A 12,589-nucleotide genomic window follows, 5' to 3' on the forward strand; every position below is an offset into this window, starting at 1 on the left:
CCCACTACTGGTTCCCCCCCCACCCCAGCCAGGGTCAGGGCTCAGCAGAAAACTACATTGCGTCTTGCCCCTCCTGCTGGCCTGGGGTAGTGTAGTGTTGGATGTAGGTGTTGGGGTTCCATGCAGCACTCCCTCCTTACCTGAGAGAAGGGAGACACCACACCTCTGGGTGAGGTGCAGTACCTCTGTGGCGACCGAACCCTCAGGGGCGCCACATAGGCGTACCACTCTTACTGCTTAGTTCTCTTAGTAGCCTCATCATCCCAATGCATTGGTGAGTTGTATTACTGACCCACCCATAGCCCCATTATGTTTCCATTGCCTGCTGACGACTTCATTAGGTGAGGAGTTTCATCTCGTTAAGCTTTTCATTGGGTAACCTTCACTGTTTTAGCCTTGACCTGTATACTAGTCCTAAGAGGCATCTGTTTTGGTCCCAACGCCTATGAATGTCTACTGGTTTTGATTGTCTCTTGGATTGTTACTGATTTATACCTTCAACTTATGCATCCCAACTCCACTATGACCTATCGATTCCAGTTTCTTCCATCTCCAATACCATGTTCCTGGTTTGTACCTTCAGTCCTTGGCTTCTTCGGAGAACTAAATAACCAGAGGACAACCCTATTCGGAGGTGACTTTGGAGCCAGTTTCCAATAATGTTAAAGATGTAGATGACCATTGTGTTCGGTAGGTCAGTGATCCAATGCAATTTCGACACCAATCAGTTCCTTTTGTTTCCAGCTCATAACAGTAGTGTGACCATGTAAAGTCGTATTATGACCCAAAGAGCCGCCTTCTACACAAATTTGTCTATGGGGGCTTCCACCTTAGAAAATGGTAGCCCCAGTGGCCAAGTCATGGAATATTGTGTAGGGAAACGTCTGCATCTACTGGATTTATAGTATCTGATGCTTTTGTTTGATTTACTTCTGGAATAAGAGATTACTTTAGTCCATACACAGTCCAGTTTTTGTTATACAAGTAGAACACTGAAAAAAGACCAGAAAGTGATGCAGACAGAAAGCGATGCTCCTTTCCAGCAGTGACAAAGTTAACGTTTTCAGTGAATTATTGAAAAGTGGTTAGACAAATCTTCTGGTAGTTAGCAATTACAGGATTACATGCTTTGCTCCAAGAGAGGCCCACAGTAAATTGGTGCTAATGTAGAACCTGTAATGAGCAATTCATGGCAAGGACTTCATGGGGTCATTTCAAGGAGAGCGGAGGACGAGAGGGTTATCGGTTAGTAAATTGCTGATTGACGGGGTCAGTTCTCCGAGAAGAGCCGGGTGCATAATAGGGGAGACGCAATTTGTAATTTGACAGTAAACAAAACTTGAAATGACAGAAATTACAAGCGATGGGTTCCCGACTTTACATTATTCATATGAAGCCATTATTGAGATGTGAAGAATGGAATTGCTGTTGCGCAGTATTACATGTGTGTTGCTGTGACTTTGTTTTTAAGTGTAGCTGTGCTGTCAAGTAACTTTTTCAGGTTGATGTGTCCTATGTGTGTACATGAAGAATAACACCCTTTGGCCATTATGTGACTTATCCTGCATTCTCACCAGTTTTCCCCATTCCGTTCTCTCTGTAATTTGAAATTAATTGGGAACTTGAAGGGGAAAAAAACGAGCTGCTTTGATCTCTCCCATAGACAGCACAGCACAGAGTGGGGGGGAATACCTGCTTTTAATTCACTTTTTAGCTCTTAGAGACAAGCTGTAACATCTTGGAGGACATTATACAGCAGAGCTGAGCTGTCTTGATCTGAATCAAACTCTGATGTGAGGTAAAACACTTGTTATAGAGCTCAGCACCATGGTTTTCTGTCTGTTCCCTTCTCTACTCATCACTCCTGCTCCCTCTCCATAAAGAATAATGTTTTGACACTCGCAGTTCGTCTCTGAGCAAGACTGACTTGACTTTCTCAAAGTGGATGGCAAGTTCAGGGGGGAGAAGAAGTGAGGGAGGAGGCTGAACCCTTCACCCGTGCTATTGATTTATGCAACGTTTATTGAAAATTTTAACTTCCGTTTTTAAGTTTATGGTCTACAACTGGTCCACACAAGGTGATGTTGACTGCTAGAAGCACAATTGTAAATGGATCTACTTAGTTGAAAATGGTGTGAAAAGTAATGATGGCTCCATCGAGTGAGATGACGTTTGTGAAATGAAGTAAAGGTGGTGTGATGTGCTGGTGATGACATCAAATGAATGGAGGAAGAGTGACACATGTTGATAACCACATCAAATGAAGGAAAGGTGATGTTTCATGTGATGGTGACCATATCAAACGAATGGCGGAGGTGTGACGTGAGGTGACAAAACCCGGAAGAAGTGAAAGTGACACATGATGGTGAACAGATTAAATACGTGTTGATGAGCTCGTTGAATGAAATTGAGGTGTTTCACTTTCAATGGTACACACAGAGAGTGAGATGAATTGGTGACCACAAATAAAGTGAAGCTGTGTCCTGTGCGCTGTTGACCCTATTAAATAAAGTGTTGTTCTGTGTTGGTGACCACATTGAATAAGGCGAAACTATCTGACATGTGATGATGACCAAATTAAATACGGTATATCAAGGATATTGTGACACTTATTAATCACATTGAATTAGGTGTAGGTGTGACACCTTTTGGTTGACCACATCAGATGTGAAGAAAGTGTTAGAATACATGTTGGTGACCACATTTAATGAGGTGAAGCTGTAGTTGTGTATTGGTGATCCCAGTAAGATGAGAATGAGATGAAGTTGGTGACCCATATGGTTGACTGCTCCAGATGAAAAGAAAATACATGTTGGTGACCACATGAAATGAGAGAAATATAATGTGTTGGTGACCACACAGGCCGATATGAAGGTGTTTTGAATTTGATAAAGGTTCTGTGACCCATTGGTGACAACGGAGATAAAGGTGTTGGATGCATGTTGGTGACTACATTGTGAGATGAAGGTGTTGAGGGCCATACTAAACTAGACGTCGTGACTCACATTCCTGACCATATCGAATGGGATGAAAGTGTTGTGTGTTGGTAACCACAGTAGATAAGATCAAGGTATCATCACCCTTCTGTCCATGAGTTAATGTTTCCTCTCAGTGATAAAGCAGCTCACACAGGGCTATTCTGGGTGGGATATGTGGGAGGGAGGGTGATATTGAGCGCTTGATAATGTTAAGAACTTCACACACCCTGAAGAATTCTATCACCCGTTGAAATTAATTGATCTCATAGAAAATAGTAGAGTTAAGGAGAGGTGGCTCGAGGAACAGTCTGACAGGTGAGGTGACCAGTAGCAGCTTTCAGATCCTCTATGACATTTACCAACCATTAGATCAATGCATGTAAAGATTTTTCTTATTGATAAAAAAAAATCATGATGCCTTCTTCACCCACAAATGAAATTTCGAGTATTGATGAAAATCTCTACATGTGTTATCGGCTTCTCACCTCCCAGTCAGCGCTGCTCGCGTCGCTCCAGATCCCTGTAGGATGCCAAGCGGCAGCCGCCTCAGCTGCTTGCTCCAGCAACTTCTAGTATTTGTATTGTCAATAGAACAGTTCAATCGGCCTTCAATTGTCATTAAACACAATTAAGTCACCAAGACACTGACAAACAAACCTTTCTGAACTGCTGTGCACACAATAGGACATTGCATGGCACCTGCTGCCAGACTTCTTCATTTACCCACCGAGCATCAAAATTACATCAAGTCCCTCTTGCCCGTCTACTTGGGGCAGTGTTTGCTATATAGACAAATTAAGCAAGAATACCCTAAAGAGAACGCCACCCAAAAGTGAGAACGTTGCTCTTGTCCAGTTGTCTCCTTTTGTGGCATTTTGTGTTTTTTTTTTTTTTTGTTTGTTTTTGTTTTTTTTCCCATGGTATATTGGAGATGGGGGGGCAGCACTGTTTTTGTGAATACTTTGACCTCTGATTGCTCTTGTTAAAAATGCCACGGAGTCATTCTAAAAATTAAAAAATCGGTCAATGACAGTCAGTTATAACAAAATGCCGCGACAGGGAGAAGGTTCATAGTGACATCTCCTGGGCTGAGGTGTAGGTGAGTCTGGAGGGGAAGAATGTTCTCTTCAATCTTCATTCCTTTTCATCACCACCTCCTAGGAGACTTTATTTTAATGGTTTGTATTAAATCCTGAAAAATTAAAGACTTCGTAGAGGAGAAAAAAGATGAAAATGGAAACGTTCCTGCTACTTGTTTACTCCGTCGGACACTTGATAGCAGGGCCTGATGCTTGTAGGCAAGATGTCTGGCTTTTTCGGCATGACCTTCAAAGAGGTTTGTTTGCCTCTTTGACATTGTATAAAAGGGGAAGCAGCTCTCCAAATTTGGTGGAAAACCAGTGTATCGTAATCCAAATGTGATGCAACATTTTGGCTATATCTTAGCCTTTTCTCGAACATTAATCGTGTTCTGGCAGATGGGTGCCTGATGAAGGCCCACATGGCTACAGTATTTGTGCATAATGAAGGCTCCCCATGGCTGTAGTATCAATTTTTGATGACTGCCCCCATGGCTGTAGTATCTGTGCCTGATGAAAACCCTAATGGCAGTAAATTTATAGCCTGATGAAGGCCCCACATACCTGCAGTATTCGTGTCTGAAAGTGCCTGTGGTTGAAATATTAATGCCTGATAAAGGCCCAAATAGCTGCTTTATTTGTGCCTGATGAAGACTCCTATAGCTGCAGTATTGGTGCCTGATGAAGGCCTCATTGCTGCTGTATCTGTTTGTTTGATGAAGGCCTCCATGGCTGCAGTATTAGTGCCTGATGAAGGCCCCCATGGCTGCAGTATTAGTGCCTGATGAAGGCCCCCATGGCTGCAGTATTAGTGCCTGATGAAGGCCCCCATGGCTGCAGTATTAGTGCCTGATGAAGGCCCCCATGGCTGCAGTATTAGTGCCTGATGAAGTCCCCCATGGCTGCAGTATTAGTGCCTGATGAAGGCCCCCATGGCTGCAGTATTAGTGCCTGATGAAGGCCCCCATGGTGGCAGTATTAGTGCCTGATGAAGGCCCCCATGGCTGCAGTATTAGTGCCTGATGAAGGCCCCCATGGCGGCAGTATTAGTGCCTGATGAAGGCCCCCATGGCTGCAGTATTAGTACCTGATGAAGGCCCCCATGGCTGCAGTATTAGTACCTGATGAAGGCACCAGTGGCTGCTGTTCATTGGGGAACGTCATATACTGTAGTATTGCCATATGCAGAACGAGCGATCAAACGATCCCAGGTTTTCGTCTCCTGAAGGCACTACAAAATAAAAAAAATATATATATATATATTTTTTTTTAAAAAAAAGGTAAAAATAATAAAGTACAAGTTTGGTCCTGGTGCCAGATCATTTTTACCTCCATAATGTACAATGTAAAGAAAACAATCCAAAAAAACTATGGTGGAATTACAATAGATATATTATTATATTTTATCGTGCTTGGAACTTTTCCCATTTTTCGGTTAAAAATGGCGTTCTTCATCATACAACTCTGTCCGCAGAAAAAAGCCCCGAACAGGCGCTCTGCGTGTAGACATTGGGACCCTGCGTTGTCATGACGACAGTAAACGGGCTACCAGCAGCCTAGTAACAGTCTCCCAGGGCCTGAACAGTGACTACATCCTGAGGCCCGTGAACCGCTACCATGAGGTGCGCCGCCGTGTAATATTATATATGGGCCTCGTGAGCGGTTTCTTTTTCCGCTCGTTGATCCTCCTGAAGGTTCAGCTCCTTGATTTGTGCTCACTGACTGTATTGACGCCTTGTGGTGATGTCACTGCTGACGTCACACGGTGATGAGGTCACTGGATGACATAGATGGGCACTGTTACACCAAGCTTGAGAGGCTAAAGTGTAGCCGAAACGTCGCACCCTGGTTTCCCACCAAAGAGAGCTGCCTCCCCTTATTTCCCTTTTTGGGGTCACTGATCTTTCCCCGGGGGGCGCGCTCCCTGTTACTTGCACTGACCGCACTAATTGGTCAGGTTCACACTATGTAGAGACTCGGCCCTCTGGTAACACTCGCGTTGTCAGTTTACTTGCACATTTTCAGGAGGATTAACAGAGGGACGTCACAATATAGAGCGTTAATGAAAGAATACAAGTATTTACTCACTGGAGAGATGAAAGGCCTCTTTATAGGGGATACCCCACCTACATAATTTATCACCCATCCACAGGATCGATGGGGTCTAGCTGCTGGGACCCCCATAATTTGTTGAGGTTTCCATTGTGCATGTCTGACCACATGCTCCATCCACGGTCTATGGGAGGGGAGGTCACACATCTTTGCTACGGCTCTCACATCCTCATAGAAGTAAATGGAGTGGAGGTCACACATGCACTCTGCTGCTCTCACATCCCCATAGAAGTGAATGGAGCGGAGGTCACACATGCACGCTGCTGCTCACATCCCCATAGAAGTGAATGGAGCGGAGGTCACACATGCACGCTGCTGCCCTCACATCCCCATAGAAGTGAATGGAGCGGAGGTCACACATGCACGCTGCTGCTCTCACATCCCCATAGAAGTGAATGGAGCGGAGGTCACACATGCACGCTGCTGCTCACATCCCCATAGAAGTGAATGGAGCGGAGGTCACACATGCACGCTGCTGCTCTCACATCCCCATAGAAGTGAATGGAGCGGAGGTCACACATGCACATTACTGCTCCCACATCCCCATAGAAGTGAATGGAACAGAGGTCACACATGCACATTACTGCTCACATAGACCCATAGAAGTGAATGGAGCGGAGGTCACACATGTACATTACTGCTCTCATAGACCCACAGAAGTGAATGGAGCAGAGGTCACACATGCACATTACTGCTCCCACATCCCCATAGAAGTGAATGGAACGGAGGTCACACATGCACATTACTGCTCACATAGACCCATAGAAGTGAATGGAGCGGAGGTCACACATGTACATTACTGCTGTCATAAACCCATGGAACTGAATGGAGCAGAGGTCACACATGCACATTACTGCTCCCACATCCCCATAGAAGTGAATGGAACGGAGGTCACACATGCACATTACTGCTCCCACATCCCCATAGAAGTGAATGGAACGGAGGTCACACATGCACATTACTGCTCACATAGACCCATAGAAGTGAATGGAGCGGAGGTCACACATGTACATTACTGCTCTCATAGACCCACAGAAGTGAATGGAGCGGAGGTCACACATGCACATTACTGCTGTCATAAACCCATGGAACTGAATGGAGTGGTGGTGACATTAATTCACATGAGACTTTAAGACCCTGTTCTCTGGATCAGTGGAGGCCCCCAGGTGTTGGACCCCCACTAATCATACATTGTGTTACCTAACTTGCAGCTTGGTGAAGAGTGCACTTTGGGAGATCCCCCTCTAAGCTTTATCCCCAGGTCCTTGTCCGAGGCACGGCTGCACCTACAATCCCTCATCCGTCTTTCATTTATTCAGTGTAAACTAAGGTTCATTCTGATTCTTACAAGATCGTACTGATTTAGGCCAAATTAGGCCAGGGTTGGACAAGTACCACGAGCCAGAAAGCCATTGTGCCAAGAAATGTGCACCGTCCGGGCGTCTCGCACTTTTCTGTTGGTCTTTTGCCTTGCTTCCACCTTGCCCCCATAGTCCAGCGTTGCTAGCCGCCCCCAGCGCCAGGCAGCTTGTGATCAGTATAATTGCGGTATTATACATGTGTGAGGACGCTGGAGCGTGATACACGAAGGACAAGGTCAGAGCATTAGTGCGGCACAACATGCTGGGCATCTAGAAAACAATGTAATGTCCCATCCCGATGCCGGGGAAACATGAGCCGCGTCTTCTCCTCGCGCTGTTGTCACTCCGTAATAGATCTCATTTTCGCCGGCCTCGCTAAAAACACTCGAGGGATGAATAGCACTTAAATCTGACAAGCTAAATTGCAGCGTATTTTGGATAGAATTCAAATCTTTGGGCCGAGAAGGAAAAATAAATCACTGAAATGAAGGATACAAGATGGAGGGCCTCAGTCGGTGACCATCTGTGTATGGTGTGGCCACGGGATGCATCTGTCCATCACAAATAATTAGCCAAGTAAATGGCAGCAACTCATTGTGTTCAAGCCTCTAGGGCCGACCATTGTTATCCAGACCCAGCGCCATCAAGAGTCAGAAATATTATACCTAGTACGTGCTCGAGCAAAAACACCCAGTAAGTGTCAGATCCGTGACCAAAAACATTTTTCAGTGGGGTCCGACACCCGGCAGCTACAGGTGCATCTCACTAAATTAGAATATGATCAAAAGTTAATTTATTTCAATTCTTCAATAAAAAAAGTGAAACTCATATATTATATAGAGTCATTACACGCAGTGATCTATTTCAAGTGTTTATTTCTGTTAATGTTGATGATATTGGCTTACAGCCAATGAAAACAGAGAAGTCATTATTAAAGTAATTAACAAAAAACACCTGCATTTAAAAAAGTCCCTTAGTCTGTTTCAGTAGGCTCCACAATGATGGGGAAGATTGCTGACTTGACAGATGTCCAGAAGGCAGTCACTGACACACTCCACAAGGTCCCAGAGTTCCAATTTTCATTTGGAAATCAAGGTCCCAGAGTCTGGAGGAAGAGTGGAGAGGCCACAATCCAAGAAGCTTGAGGTCTAGTGTGAAGTTTCCACAATCAGTAATGGTCTGGGGAGCCATGTCATCTGCTGGTGTAGGTCCACTGTGTTTTATCAAGATCAAAGTCAGCACAGCCGTCTACCAGGACATTTTACAGCACTTCATGCTTCCCTCTGCCGACAAGCTTTTTGGAGATGGAAATGTCATTCTCCAGCAGGACTTGGCCCCTGTCCACACTGCCAAAAGTACCAATACCTGGTTTACACACAACAGTATCACTGTGCTTGACCGGCAGCAAACTCGCCTGACCTTAACCCCATAGAGAATCTATTATAGAGAATCTATGGGGTATTGTCAAGAGGAAGATGAGACACCAGACCCAACAATGCAGACGAGCTGAAGGCTGCTATCAAAGCCACCTGGGCTTCCATAACCCCTCAGCAGGGCAACAGGCTGATCGCCTCCATGCCACATTGCCGCATTGATGCAGTAATTGATGCAAAAGGAGCCCCGACCAAGTACTGAGTGCATTTACTGAACATACATTTCAGTAGGACATTTCAGATTTTAAAATCATTTTTCAAGCTGTTGTTATAAAGTATTCTAATTTACTGAGATAATGACTTTTGCGTTTTCATTGGCTGTAAGCCATAATCATCAACATTAACAGAAATAAACACTTGAAATAGATCACTCTGCTTGTAATGACTCTATATAATATACGAGTTTCACTTTTTGTATTGAAGAACTGAAATAAATCAACTTTTTGATGATATTCTAATTTAGTGAGATGCACCTGTATGTATACAGTGTACAGAACAGCTCTGTACACCGTGTAGTGGCCGTTCTCGATTACTGCAGCTCCAATCACATTCAGTTCAATAGGATCTTAGCTGCAGTACCCAAGAACTGCCACTACATGGTGTATGGAGCTGTACTGATCTGGCTCGGTAAACTGTACATTCACCCGTTGACTCATACAAGACATCGGCCTCGATCACCTCACAGGCATTTCCCCCTCTCCTCAGATTCTCCCACGCATTCAAAGGTTTAAAAGGCGGACTAATTGCCAACATAACAGTGGAGCTGTAGCTATGTATTACAGCTGTTGCCTTACTTCAATCACATGGCACGCGATCATCATGACTACTATGATCATTGGGCTGCAGCGATCAGCAGGACCACTCTGATAATCGGGCTGCAGTGATCATCAGAATAACTATGATCGTCTGGATGCAGCAATCCTCATAACTATGATTGTCTGTATGTGGTGATCAGCTGGACTCCTCTTATCACCAGAATGCGGTGATCATCATAATATCTGATTGTCAGGATGCGGTGATCTGCACGTCTACTCTGAGCATCAGGATGCAGTGATCAGGAGGGCTACTCTGATTGTATGGCTGCAGTGATCAGCAGGGCTACTGATTGTATGGCTGCAGCGATCAGCAGGACTACTGATTGTATGGCTGCAGCGATCAGCAGGACTACTGATTGTATGGCTGCAGCGATCAGCAGGACTACTGATTGTATGGCTGCAGCGATCAGCAGGACTACTCTGATTGTATGGCTGCAGCGATCAGCAGGACTACTCTGATTGTATGGCTGCAGCGATCAGCAGGACTACTCTGATTGTATGGCTGCAGCGATCAGCAGGACTACTCTGATTTGTATGGCTGCAGCGATCAGCAGGACTACTCTGATTTGTATGGCTGCAGCGATCAGCAGGACTACTCTGTCACTTTGCAAGCTTCATTAGTGATTAAAATGTTTGAGAAGAATGACCAGAACTATTCCAGTTAATATAAATCCAATAATAACCCTAAAAAACCCCGTGTGTCGCAGTTAGTCTGCAACAGGGCATGATTGATTGCTCCGTAATCCAAGCCTTCTCGTACATGGACTGCAGCTGGGTAATACCACTTGTGTCTGGTTCCCCAACACGACTGATAACTATAAAAATGTTAAGGTTTGGGGGGTCCTATCAAAAAATGAGTATACAAAAAAAGCAAGTTAAAAATACAATTGATACTTTATTAACATTATTTTGGTCAATTGCGTATTATTACCAGCAACAACGAGACAATTGGACATGAGAAGAAAAATAGCAAATCTAGGAAGTGGAGGAACAATGTTGTGTAACTGCCCCTGACAAAGTAATGAACAAATTACTACTAAAGAGAGTCGCAGAAGTATCAATCCAAGGAGAGTAGGAGTAACAGAAGAATATGGTCAACAATACTCTAAAGTGCATACAACCAATGGGAATTCAATACAGCGTAAGATATGCTGTGTATACTTATGGTATATATACACTGCTCAAAAAATAAAGGGAACACTTAAACAACAGAATATAACTCCAAGTAAATGAAACTTCTGTGAAATCAAACTGTCCACTTAGGAAGCAACACTGATTGACAATCAATTTCACATGCTGTTGTGCAAATGGAATAGACATTAGATGGAAATTATTAGCAATTATCAAGACACCCTCAATAAAGGAGTGGTTCTGCAGGTGGGGACCACAGACCACATCTCAGTACCAATGCTTTCTGGCTGATGTTTTGGTCACTTTTGAATGTTGGTTGTGCTTTCACACTTGTGGTAGCATGAGATGGACTCTACCACCCACAGAAGTTGCTCGGGTAGTGCAGCTCATCCAGGATGGCACATCAATGCGAGCTGTGGCAAGAAGGTTTGCTGTGTCTGTCAGTGTAGTGTCCAGCGGCTGGAGGCGCTACCAGGAGACAGGCCAGTACACCAGGATACGTGGAGGGAGCCGTAGAAGGGCAACAACCCAGCAGCAGGACCGCTACCTCCGCCTTTGTGCAAGGAGGAACAGGAGGAGCACTGCCAGAGCCCTGCAAAATGACCTCCAGCAGGCCACAAATGAGCATGTGTCTGCACAAACGGTTAGAAACCGACTCCATGAGGGTGGTATGAGGGCCCGACGTCCACAGATGGGAGTTGTGCTCACAGCCCAACACCGTGCAGGACGCTTGGCATTTGCCACAGAACACCAGGATTGGCAAAGTCGCCACTGGCGCCCTGTGCTCTTCACAGATGAAAGCAGGTTCACACTGAGTACATGTGACAGACGTGAATGAGTCTGGAGACGCCATGGAGAGCGATCTGCTGCCTGCAACATCCTTCAGCATGACCGGTTTGGCAGTGGGTCAGTAATGGTGTGGGGTGGCATTTCTTTGGAGGGCCGCACAGCCCTCCATGTGCTCACCAGAGGTAGCCCGACTGTCATTAGGTACCGAGATGAGATCCTCAGACCCCTTGTGAGACCATATGCTGGTGCGGTTGGCCCTGGGTTCCTCCTAATGCAGGACAATGCCAGACCTCATGTGGCTGGAGTGTGTCGGCAGTTCCTGCAAGATGGAGGCATTGAAGCTATGGACTGACCCGCCTGTTCCCCAGACCTGAATCCGATTGAGCACATCTGGGACATCATGTCTCGCTCCATCCACCAACGTCACGTTGCACCACAGACTGTCCAGGAGTTGGCAGATGCTTTAGTCCAGGTCTGGGAGGAGGTCCCACAGGAGACCATCCGTAACCTCATCAGGAGCATGCCCAGGCATTGTAGGAAGGTCATACAGGCACGTGGAGGCCACACACAATACTGAGCCTCATTTTGACTTGTTTTAAGGACATTACATCAAAGTTGGATCAGTCTGTAGTGTGTTTTCCCACTTTACTTTTGGGGGTGACTCCAAATCCAGGCCTCCATTGGTTAATAAATTTGATTTCCATTGATGATTTTTGTGTGATTTTGTTGTCAGCACATTCAACTTTGTACAGAACAAAGTATTCAATGAGAATATTTCATTCATTCAAATCTAGGATGTGTTATTTGAGTGTTCCCTTTATTTTTTTTGAGCATTGTACATATAGTAGATCTCTGTGGATGCTCTATAGATGGTATATGTACATACAATAG

This window comes from Phyllobates terribilis, unplaced genomic scaffold (assembly GCF_046119375.1).
Source record: "Phyllobates terribilis strain yellow unplaced genomic scaffold, ASM4611937v1 Scaffold_11__3_contigs__length_659146591, whole genome shotgun sequence".
Classification (NCBI taxonomy): Eukaryota; Metazoa; Chordata; class Amphibia; order Anura; family Dendrobatidae; genus Phyllobates; species Phyllobates terribilis.